The sequence below is a fragment of the Otolemur garnettii genome, unplaced genomic scaffold, assembly GCF_000181295.1.
Source record: "Otolemur garnettii isolate 467f Iridium unplaced genomic scaffold, OtoGar3 scaffold00055, whole genome shotgun sequence".
NCBI classification, from domain to species: Eukaryota; Metazoa; Chordata; class Mammalia; order Primates; family Galagidae; genus Otolemur; species Otolemur garnettii.
In genome coordinates this window covers 10,389,466-10,402,622 of record NW_003852450.1, presented here as the reverse complement: position 1 = coordinate 10,402,622, position 13,157 = coordinate 10,389,466, and the positions used below count along the sequence as shown (strand labels likewise).

Genomic DNA, 13,157 nt, shown 5'->3' with positions numbered 1-13,157 from the left:
TTCCTTATTTATCTGAAATTCAAATTTAACAGAGTAATCTATTTCTTCTTTTCAAAACCTTCCAACTAACATGAAATGATCTGCTCTATCTCACTTAGCACATTTGAGGGATCAGTTTTATAAGATCCTTAGATGGAAAGGTTAGATGAAACTATTTAAATTAATGTGCAAATACGAGTTTTAAAAACATCAGCAAAGAAAATGTATCATATATCAAGATTTAGAAACAAAAATAATAATTTTTTTAAAATGGAAAGTTTACCAATTTTACTTTATTAGTCTACTTCAGGAATAGGATGAGGAGAATGGGGTTGAGGTCAGGTATAAAATTTGTGATGGTAAAGATCCCTCAGAACTCTGGTGCCGTCCTCAATCACGGCAGCTCAACTGTCAGTCAACAGAGTTGCAATCCAAAAGACTGGAAGATGTGTCCTCTTCTGTGTCCAGTGAGTCTTCAGTTACAGTGGGATGAGGTCTACCAGGCTGCCTTTAAGAGGAGTCATGATGTCGGGAAAGAAATTTACTAAGGTGTCAAAGAGTTGAGTTCTTTGAGCACAGGTGTGATCCACATTGAAAAGCCTAGATCTGTAAAATCTGAACCAGATCTGAGCAGAGCTGATGCTAGGAGTTGACACTCTTTTGTCTCTTCTGCATCCGAATGATCCACAGTTATATAAAGATCATTTTGTAAATATGTCAGAGCATTAAGGGGATCCAACTGGGCCTTTTCTTCAAACCTGCATTTTCTTACGAGGTTCTTCCAGTGCCTCCATAAGTAATCTTTCAAAGATCTATACAACTTCAATGACCAGGAGTCATCTAATCTCATCTTTGGAGAGCAAGATTTTCCTGGATTTCCACCAAACAAATATTGAACCTTGTGCAGCTCATCATAGACAAGCTGATGGGCAAATATTAGACGTGGTTCTTCTCCCTGAAGACTTTTACTTGGATTCTCCTTCGCAGCCTGATCATTCTTGTAGATGCAAAACCAAGTATTCCTCACAATGTCATAAATCCAGAATGAGTTTCTGATTGTGTCCCCCCTCTGTTCCTTATTTTTGCTGAATCCAGATAAAACATATATTTCATTCAGTTCTGGATCAATAGTTGCTCTCTGTGTAAATGCTGTCATTGGAACCATGCCAGAGTCTTTCTGGTGCCATCTGATATTATGTCTGAAAAGTCCACATCATAACTAAAGAAATCATTCAAATAGGTCATTGATTGCTGGCCACCAAATATATATAAGCAACAATTTTTTGAGTGGAATAGCATGCAGTGTCCTATCCGAGACTGGATATCCTCAGGCTGAAGAGGTTTGACATTGGCAGCTGAGAGCAAACAACCCACTGAATTGTGGTTCACTGGCTCTGCTGTCATCTACGCTACCACCAGTGGTGTAGATCATGTTTTTCTGAGTCCATACACATCTGATGATCAAACACCAATTTCAGCCCTCCATCAGCAGCAGTATCTTCACTTAGTAACATCCATGTGTCTGTGTTAATGTCATAACTACAGAAGTCACTTTTCAGAGATTTGTTGTTCCTCACAGAGGAATCCAAATAATGCCCCAACATGTAGATTTGCATCTGCTGAATGACATTTTGTGACATGATCTGGCACTAGGACCATTCTCTTTCTCAGTGTCTCTAGAGATACAAGTCCACTGGTTGTCCTTCACACTACATGCCTGGAAGTCAGCAAGAGCTGTGTTCCTTCCCAGCCACCAAACAAATAAACAGTCTCTGTTTGAATGTGCATAACCGTCTGATGCCTCATCTCATTCCCGGTCCTTTATCCTCTCCATCACCTTTGGTGCTTTGGGAAATAATTTGACTCCCTCATGGTTTATATTCCTGTTGATTGATACACTGATTGAACAAGCCACCATTTACAGATTTTTCAATCAACTTTTCACAAGCATCAAAATCAACCTTCAAACCAGTTTGTCATGAAGATCTGTTAACATGGGATGTTCCAGCACAATCTTGGCTTTCTTTTGCAGTGATTCGAAGGCCTCTGTATAGCTGTGTTGTCTGAAGAGTTTTAGGCAAAGGTGAACGGCTTCCTGTTCACGGTACTTGCTGTACTAGTTGAGACGGGGTTGTATTACATCAGAATCATCAGCACCACCAAGTTCAACATACCAGATGCTAAAGTTAAAGCTGGGGCCCCAGGACAAAAGTGGAATCCTTTTAATGAATCTACAAGGGAACATCTGTTCATCAATTTTGTGCTTAAAGGTGAATGTTTCTTTGTTGTAATCTTTCTGTAAGCCACTAGACAATAGCTCTGTCTATTTCTGTATTCATTCCACCAAAGACTTTATATTTCTTCAAACTGCAGACATGAGTCTTCTCTTATTTTCCAAACATGATATTCTGAACCACAGTAGGCCTTTCAAGCTTCAGAATCAAATACTGGGGCAGATAGTTGCTTTCTGAAGATCACTTTTGGTTTATACACTAACATGTTCTCGGGAAGGTAGGTGGAGGAGAAGGAGCTCCATTTGTGTGGGGCACAGGGCAGAAGCCAGCACTTGGGTGCCCCCAAACAATATTTATTATACATGGCAGGTATTTGAATTGTTCGTCTGCATGTGTTTCTCAAGACAAATTCTATGTCTTATCGTCTCCATTTTATAGATGAGGACTGAGGCTTAGGAAAGTTCAGTCCCTGGTCTGTTCTGAGACATCTAGTGAGAGAGCTGGGGTTTGAACCAACTCTTTCTGACCCCATGGTCTGTTCTCATACTTCTGCCTTGTGAATATCAACAAGTTTTTTCAATTATTTAAAAAAAAAATTAGTAAAGAGAACAACTATTGCTGTCTTTTCTTCATTTCATGATTAAAAGAAAAACGAAAAAGTTGGTGTAATATGTGCTCTGAACAATGTTGAAAACATAGTAAGCTGAACTCACAACACTGAAGTTATTGTACAAAATAAACACTCTTAAACATGCCTGGGAAGGGACTGTTCTCATAGGCATAGAAACAAAGACCACCTCATCACTAAAGTGAGTGCCAGGAAATAAAACATTACAATCACTCACAAATGTCACTGTTCCATTGTCCCCCAGTTGGGTAATCAGAACAAGTTCTTACTGTTTGGATCACATTTCGTTATGTTTGTCAGAGGACCCATCAATCAGTATTTAAAACAAGTTAACCATAAAATGCAAAGCACATTGGCGGAGAGTATGACTCATTCCCTCTGTCTGGGGTGGCACAGTGAGTCCAGGGGGGCTCTGCTCTCTTCGAGCTATCACCACGTTTATAATGCCAGGGAACTTGAAATGGACTTTCTGTACAAAGTAACACGGGTTTCCCTCTAGATTAATAGTGCTTTCCTGATCCATACATAGTAAAGGTGGAATCTCTGGCACGTTTTTATTTAATTTTCCAGAAAAGGGGAAGTTGTTGGATTCAATAATATCGGCAGGAAAATCAGATCCAGAGACGCTGGTGTCTTGTCAAAGAATGAAAATATTGTCTTGAATTTTTATGGGTTGTATATTCTTAAATGGCTTTTTAGGCGCACTGTGTGAAGTGTGAAGAGAATACGACACTCGGAAGGGAAATAAGCTGCTCGTTATTGACACATGTGATGAAAGGTTGGATAGAATCTGGTCCCGCTCAGAGCCGGTCTCCACCCACTGCCTAACACAGGTCAAATGTAGGTGTTTTTTTGCTGTGTCTTTCTGCTAAGAATTTTTATGAGTAATCAATTAATTCAGTTCTTTCACTAATTCAGGCCGTATCGTCTGTTCTTCATGAATTATACACAGCTTTTATCATACAGTGTAGCTTACAAAACAGAAAAAGGGATGAGTATGTTTAAAAGAAACTGACCTGTGACAAATCTCATTACAAAGGAGCTTCCATTTGTATTTAATTATTTGTTTTCATTGCCTTGACAACCTAAAGAAAGAGATGGAAGGCAAAGACTGTGCAAAATATTTGCAGCTAAAAGTTTAGATATGTCTAAAAAACACAACCAGCAGGAAGAAATCTAAACTTTCCGAGTGGCCGTCTGATACCTGCTTTGAGTCACTTTGAATTGACTCGGCAAATAAATCTCCCATCATTTGTCACGTGTTACATGCAGAGAATTCTCATCAACAGTAGCATGGAGCCATCAGCTATTTAAGGCAATACTCTGTCATATTTTAGCACTGATTATTTTGCATTTTTCAAAAATTCTACTCTATTCTTTTCTCGTTCAGACGCATGCTAATTAGTTTACCAGCTCTTCAATAATCCATCCGACCTTCGTCCTAGATGCTGTATCTTGACTTTGATCTCCTACCGTCTTCAAGCATCGAGTGATCCAAAATGATAGTTCTGCATCCCTCTTAAAGGAACCCAAGTATATCATAAGGGATAACACACCCTTTAACATACAAGAAGTGATTTTTGTTCAATAGCTACAGTGATATGAACTGTGTCAGAAAATGCCTAAGAATGGTAAAAACAGTAAAGTTTAGTCTGGATTTTTCACTACGTGTACGAGTGTGTGTTTCCCTGAAGACAATCTAATGTTTCTCATCTGGGCTTCCAGTCTGTTTCAGCTTTATAAAATGCCTTCTTAAATGAAACAAGTTACTTTTGTCAATAAAACATATGTTGGCGGTTTTTTCTTTGTTTAAAGTTGCATTAAATCATGGAAGTCCCATTCCTCTTTGATGAGAGTCACTGGGAAGTAAACTCTATTTGTTCTTTCAAGGGGTAGCAAAATATTTGTTCCCCGTTTAAATGCAGGAAGTTAAGAAAAGGTCAAAATCAGTCAAACCAATGACCACTTTCATCAAATTGTTAGAGCCCGCTGAGTTTTTTTTCCTCAGACTTTTATAGAATGTTTTAATTCCATGTCCCATCACCATTTAGAGAACATACAAGTTTCAGAACGAAAATCAACGCTGTATTTATAAAATGTTAAAGGAAAAAAATTAATTTCATTTAGCATTGCAAGATGACACGTTTGGAAACTCATTAGTTAATATAATTCTATGGAGATTTACATAGGAGACATCTTTCCAGGAATGTTAGCTGAGAGTTGTGTTTTCTGATTTATGTCACAGCTGAAATTATTACAAGTGTCAGACATGTTTTCATGTTAATTCTGGCAAAAGAAAAAGAAAAAACTGGATATTGTCCAGAATTTCTAATTACTCCCAGGGACTCTGGGGCCCATCATGGCGCTTCTCTTCCTTGTGCCACGGTGTCATCACCCCGTCTCCCACCTTGGTTTGCCCTGCTGAGCTGACAGTCATAGGTAAGGCATATTCTTTCCTCAGCTCTGTTTCCATTCTGCTGATGCGTTGCTTGGAATTAGTATTATTTTTAAAAACCTAAGTTGAGGGCGGCATGTGTGGCTCAGTGAGTAGGGCACCAGCCCCATATACTGAGGGTGGCAGGTTTGAACCCAACCCCTGCCCTGGCCAAACTGCAACAAAAAAATGGCCGGGCATTGTGGTGGGTGCCTCTAGTCCCAGCTACCCGGGAGGCTGAGGCAAGAGAATCGCCTAGGCCTCAGAGCTGGAGGTTTCTATGAGCTGTGATGCCACAGCACTCTACCAAGGGCAATAGGGTGAGACTGTCTCCAAAAAAAAAAAAAAAAAAAAACCTAAGTTACCTATTAGCACCATCCATTAGATATGAATGATTCCAACCTTGATATTCAGGATCATAGTGTGGGCAATAGGGTTTTTTTTTTTCCTATTTCAAACTGTCGTCCTTTACTATCTCCCTTGCTATTGTCCCAGATGTCAACATCTCCACGGCTACACCCCTCATCCAATGCCATTGACCCTTTTACTTAGAAACAAATAAAAAACATTCACTTGCATTTGTTCTTGTTGATTTTAAAATATAGGGTATCCTTACTATAGTCACCACTGGTCTCCTCTCTCAGAAGTTTCCTTACCTTTATTGAGTCAAATTCTTTATACTCTTCCTCTGCTTCACAATCAACACTGTAGGTAAAACAATACATTATTTATATAAAATCAAGCAATACAAGAAAGCACCAATAAAAATGTTAAAAGCTGTGCTAAATTCAATTGAAAAGTAGTCAAAGGAGAATAGAGAATTTGCAGAACAAGCGCTGGGTCTGAGAGGCTCTAAACGCAGGTAGACGGGCTCATTTTCACTTGCGTAAGAGAAACACTCATTAACTACGTCGGGGTAACAATTTTCAGTGGTCAATGTACAAAAACTTTTTCCCACCCTGTTGTCAAGGCTGGGGGAATAGGGACCCTTGTAATTGTACCAGGGCAAAATAAACAACCCTGCAAAGTCCAATGTGGCAATAGCTGTTAAATGTACAGATGCCTTGTCACTTTTACTGAAACCCTGTATCTGGTGAATTACCCCCTTCAGAAATATCTAACTTATAAAATATCACAGGTACAAACTATTGATGGCAACTTCCTTTGAATCTGGAAATTACTGGAAACAACACAAGTTTCCATTCTCAGGGCCTCTGGTTAAGTACATTATAGCAATTACCGTATCCTCATCCAGTGGCAGGTTATATACGCTTCCTGACGGGGACTGAGGGGAGAGGTTGATGTGGACACAAGCTTGTCCCTCTAGCACACTGTTTTAAAATTTAAACTGCAAAGCTATCATTCATTTGGAAAAACTATTATATTTTTTAAAATTCCCAAGTACACATTAAAATATCAACATCATCACAGTGGGGGATATTATTGTAGTCATTTCTCTACACATATGGAAGGAAGGAAGCAGGGAGGCAAGGGAAGGAGGGAGGGAGAGAGGGGGGACGGGGAGAGGGAGAGAGGGAGGGCGGGAATAAGGCCCAAATCAGAACTTTTTTAGATTTGAAAACATGTAGAAAAATTTAGAATCACAAAAATTTGAAAACATAAATCGTAATACACATCCTCCTCCTATTTATTTCCGCAGGAACTTATTGAAGGAAAAGGAACTGCAATGAATTGGAAAATAATTTCTTAACGTCTACTCAAATTTTCTTTTGCACAATGTATATCAAATGACTACATTGATTGACTACATTGAACTTCAGGCTAACAAATACCACAAACACTTCAAAATGCTTTAACTTCTTATCATTAATTATCTTCCTGCTATTAAAGATAATAAATTGTCTATCCAAACTTCCTCCAACACTGTCTCTGTACAACTCTTAATTTATATTGCTAATTCCATAATATTGAATTAACTAGTACTACAGTGGAATTATATTTAAAATAAGGCAGTCTAGAGTCTTTTTAGGGCTTCTCCATTCCTAAAATTCCTTATTTTCTTTCATTAATTTCTAAGTAGCTTTATTTCATTGTAAGGTGATTCTTACAGAAACTTTATTTATTTATTTTGTAGAGACAGAGTCTCACTTTGTCACCCTTGATAGAGTGCTGTGGTGTCACAGCTCACAGCAACCTCCAACTCCTGGGCCTAGGAGATTCTCTTGCCTCAGCCTCCTGAGTAGCTGGGACTACAGTTGCCCACCCCATTGCCTGGCTTTTTTTTTTAAATGCAGTTTGGCTGAGGCCTGATTTGAACCCACCACCCTCAGTACACGGGGCCGGCGCCCTACCCACTGAGCCACAGGCTCCATGCCAGAAACTTTAATATACTGTTTCTTTCTGATCTTGCATATTTGAGATCGTCTTCATGTTTATCTGATGGACAGCATTGAGGAAATGTAAAATTTAGCAGTCATTTTTTTGTCCCAACTACTTTTCTTCTGAAAATGCAGTTTATTTTCCATGTTGTGGATGAATCCAGCCAGTGTGATCAGTTTTTCTGCATGTGTAAAAATTTATCAAAATCAGTTTTCCCACAAGACTCTTTTCCATTGACTCTGAAAATCCTGGTCTGACAACATATCCAAGTAAAGCTCTTGAAAATCACCTCTTAAAATTTGGAAGAAAATGTGGCCAGTCTTTCCTTTAATATTTATGGCACTACAAATGGCTGAAGAGCAATCTATATTTTAGAAGGTCACTAGTACAACAGCTGAGTGCAGGAAATTAAAGTTCTAGTGCGTTTTGCGCCCGTTTTCACCAGCATGCTACATCTTCCTTTCCGTTTGTTTGTCTGGGGGAGGGAGGAGGAGCACACAGAGTTGTCCCAGACAATTTTCTCAACTTTATTTCCCTGTATTCTGCCGGTGATTGTTGCTGTGGAGTGTTGGAGCCAATTCACACTTTTCCTCTTGGAAGCACTAATGTATTTTCTTCCTAGATGGTTTCATCAGTTTTTCTTGATCTTGGAAATGTAAAAACTCCATCCTGCACAATCGTGGTGTTGCTCTTTCTCCATGAATTCGGCCTTGGGACCCAATGTGCATTTTCAATCTTCATATTCAGATTTTGATTATTTTCTGTGATTTTATTTTGGTTGTTTTCTGTTATTTTTTGCTCCATTTTTGAATTTCTCTTCCATGTATTTGGCATTCATAGGGGACAGTTGTTTGCCTTCCCCTCTATCAATTTCCTTCAGATATTTAAAGGAATCTCTGTCTGGTTATCTAGCTTTGACGATTGCTTTTGAGAAATCTGAAACTTCTGTTTTTATTCCTGAGATTTTTAAAGGATCTATTCTTTGTCATTTACATTTGAAAATTCAAGAATAAGGTACCATAGTATGTGTGGATTTTCCCCCCTGTTTAGTTGTCAGGCCGATTCCATTTGAAAAGTCATATTGCTCAATTCGGAGAAATTTGTGGAAATTATTTCCTTGATAATTATTCTTTCTATTCTCCCTCTCAACCTCTCTTCCCACCTCCCTGACCTGTCCCTCTCTCTCCTTCTTTCCTCCTTCTGTGTAGGAAAGAGAAAGTGGTACTTATTTCTTCTCAGGATCATCTTTCTTTCTGAGACAGAATCTCACCCTATTGCCCTTGGTAGGATGCTGTGGCATCAGACCTCACAGCAACCTCCAACTCTGGGGCTCAAGTGATCTTCTTGCTTCAGCCTCCCGAGTAGCTGGGACTGCATGTGCCTCCCCTGATGACTGGCTAGTTTTTTTTCTATTTTTAGTAGAGATAGGGTCTTGCTCCTGTTCAGGCTGGTCTCACACTTGGGCCTCTCAAAGTGCTAGGATTACAGGCATGGACCACCACACCAGCCTAGGATCTTTATTTTTAATGACTTTGTGTCGATACTTTATGATGAGAAAGGCTTTCCAAGCACATGGTTACAGTGTTTTCCTATTCTAGATATATAGGAATAGGAATATATATATATATATAATTATATTATATATACATTATTTTTATATATATATATATATATATAATCCATGTTTCTTTTGCCCACGCCAGACTTTCCTGAGGAGATAACCTGGGCTCTTTCCGTTGATTGATAAACATCTATGCCTTTAAAACATGTACCAGGTTTGGCGCCTGTACTCAGTGGTTAGAACACCAGCCACAAACACCAAGGCTGGTGGGTTTGAACCAGGCTGGGGCCTGCTAAACAACAGTGACAACTGCAACAAAAAAATAGCCAGGTATTGTGGTCGGTGCCTATAGTCCCAGCTACTTGGGAGGTTGAATCAAGAGAATCGCTTAAGCCCAAGAATTGGAGGTTGCTGTGAGCTGTGACATCATGGCACTCTACCAAGGGTGACATAGTGAGGCTGTCTCAAATAAATGATAAATAAATAAATAATAACATGTACCCAATACCAGCGAATCTGTAAATCTTTTCTTACTCCCTTAGCTGGAGTTTATTGGCCCACTCATCTTCATTTCATAGCACAGTGATTACAGCCTTGCTATGGTATCTATCATGTTCCATCATAATATATATTTACAAGTGTCCCAGGAAACACAATTCTTCAAAATGAGAATCTATGCGTGTATCTATCTATGTGCCCTTTCTGTAGCAACTTAAAAGTAGTGGGGACATTAGAGTGGTCACTAAGCATGTTTTAGGTGCTGTGATGAGAATAACTCACTTTAGTTTTAGCCGTGAACCTAACTTTTGATTTTTTATTGCTTGAGAAATTTTTAGAGCAGTTTTACATTCACAGGAAAATTGAAATAAAAGTATAGAGATATTCCATACATCCTCTGCCCCTACACGTGTATAGCCCCATAATTTATTAAAAGTATAAATTACATCAACCTCGAGTAAAATATTTGTTATACGTATTCCTCCCCTTCATTACAGTGTGGTCTCAACCCTGTCACCCACATTTAAGTTCTATTTTCAGAATAAATGTGTTTCTGCTTTCCTGAGCTTCTAGAATTCTTAGGTGCTTTAGTTCCCCTGCCCCTCCTCCCCTGACTGATCATTTCTGGGGTCTCCCACTGTACTTTAACCTCTGTGTTTAACCCTTGAACCCTCTTTTCTTCAAGTTCATGCCCCAATGAGCTTGTGACTTGTAGCTCAAGCACTTGGCATATGGCAGGTTCTGGAGATAGTTTATTAGAGGTGTTTTAAGTGGAGGTGTTTTGTGGGGAATTCTGTGGTCTTCCCAGCCCCATGTAGAGAGTGGAGCTTCTCATGCAACACTGGGGCATGGAGACTGAAACAAGATGAGAAGGGTTAGGGAGGGGAAATGAGAGAGGAACTTACAGGGACAACTAAGTGGAGCAGGACAGACCTCGCACTGTTTCTGTGGCCTGTCTGTGCTGAAGACTTTTCTCCAGGACCGAAGTACCGGTCTCTAAGCCCTCTCTCCTATTTTGTTGTCTTACCTAAAAACAATTTCACACTCTCCCTACCAAGTTTTAACTAGTTTAAAGTAGTTAGTAAAATAAGATGTTTCAAAAATCTCCATTGGGGATTTTTCCTTTTTTTTTTTTTACATTAGTGCATTTATGGGGTACAATATGCTGATTTCATGTAGAATTAGGAATGCTTACATCACACTGGTTAATATATACCTCATCTCGTTTACTTAATTATTGTGTTAAGACATTTATACTCTGTACTTAATAGATCCAACATGTACCCTTGCATTATGCACCATAGGTGTGGTCAGATCAAGGGAGGGTGAATGGTGGATTTTTCCCTTAGATGTGCAAAAATAAATGTATGATTAACTTCCTATTGGGTACATGCCATGAAATTCCACTTCACCTAACTAAATGGGTATTACCATTTTAGTGTAACATTTTGTACAATAAAGTAATGGTCACAAATTGTAGAGTGACCCCGTGAAGTGACTTATTACTGAATGGACTTAAATGTTTAAATAACATTGATTAGTTTCTCTGTATTTCTAAATAAATGAAGCATCTATAAGTATGAAATACTTCATTTTCATAGAAACAAGCTCCAAGAAAAGTGAATTTTATCAAGGAAAAGTATAATTTCTACATAATATTTTTAAAAGGGAAGCATTTTCTTTTCCCATTGTGAAAAACCATTTGAAGTTGGGCTAGTCCATTATAGAGAAGAGAATAAGCATTCCATTCAATTTCAGTAAAACAGTTATATTTCAAGCTAAAGCTCTTCTTAGTGGTATACATCAAAATTAAAATTACTGATCCACACAGTAATGTTAATTCATTAATTAGAAAGAAAACTGGTATTTAAGGCTTTAAAATCATAATATCACTAAAGAAAATGTAAGAATTTCCAAAGAGGTATTGCTGTGGGTTCCTGATAAACGCAAGATGGCAATTCTGGGCCTTGTTTATATACTTACTTGATAATGTTCTTCAAATACTACAAACAAAATATTGGAAGAAAATTCAAAATTCTTAAACAGTTCTGATGCCAGTAATTTATAATCTAAAATGTCAAAAGAAACAAGAAACTGAATGTTCCCTGGAAAATAAATTTCCCCTAAGTTGATAGCTTGATTCCTGTCTTGAACAAACTGACTATTCCAAACTTTTTTCATGAGAAATGAAAAATTTTCTTTTAAAAGCTTATATTCTTTATGTATATAATACACACAAACTCAGGAGTGGTTATAAGCTATAGTGAGATATTCAGATAGGTAAAATATACTATTATGTTATAGTTTTTTATTATTCTAAGTGGAATGTTCATTTATTGGTAAACGAAAGTATTATACTCAGATTTAAATGTGTATTTAGTTTTATATAAATATGTCATAACTTACTTATTTTTAAATTCCAAATTTTCCTTTCTTTTTTTTTCAAGTTTTTCTTTTTTTTTTAATTAAATGATAGCTGTATACATTAATGCAAACATGGGGGTACAGTGTAGTGTTTTCATATACAATTTGAAATACTTTCATCAAACTGGTTAACATAGACTTTATGTCATTTACTTAGTTATTGTGTTAAAACATTTATACTCTAGTTCTAGAAAAGTTCACTTGTACCCTTGTTAGACAGACCATATAGGTGATCTTTCCAGTCACCCTCCCACCACCTAGACTCCCTTCTCCCCTCCCCCACCCCAAATTTTTCTTTCTTAAACAAAACTACTAATGCTAGTTTTTAAAAAGTAATTCTAATAAAATAATTCTCTGAGCAAAGAAAATAAATCTGGAAAAACTGGATTTTCCGTTTAGAACCACATATTTCATTTCTGGATGAACACTGAATAAAAAACAATTGAAAAAAATGTATGTTTTATTTATAATTTTTATTTATGCTCATATCTTATTATTGGGTAACACAGAACCGCAAATTTTATGGAACAATTTGTATCTTCTCTACCAAATTTGTTATACTGAAGAATTCTTAAATGGACGTGTTTGAATGCCTTTCAGCTCCTCATTGTAGGATGCAGAATAACCACCAGGTGGCGCAAAAACCTTTGTAATGGTTTAATTCTCATGCCCGTGAAGGGGTTTTCTAAATACTACCGCATACATGGTGTGTGTCAAGCCTTACAGTGCAGTCATTTCTGTTTTCATTACAGTTTTCATGTGTATGCTAATATTTTATATCACTGAAACTATTTACATCTCCTGAGTATAGTACTGCTAATATAAATCAATCACAGTCTTTCTGTGCAAAATTAGATTTTTTTTCTACACCATGTTCCATGCAATCCTCCCCAAATGAGTCAGCCTGGCAACTTCACTTTCTCCCTATAGAAATTCATCCTAGCTCACTGCTAACTGAGGCACCCTTGGGAGAGAGATATGGCTACCCTTTCTTGCCATCTCTCTCTCGTTCCCAGGTAGCACTAGCTCCTTTACAGGTTAAGGAAAAAAAGCATTTGT

At 37.8% G+C, this 13,157-nt stretch overlaps 1 pseudogene; it reads right to left on the bottom strand.

Moving 5' to 3' along the window:
- Nucleotides 1–458: 458 nt before the first annotated feature.
- LOC100965201 lies at nt 459–2,577 on the bottom strand (annotated as a pseudogene).
- Nucleotides 2,578–13,157: the final 10,580 nt, after the last annotated feature.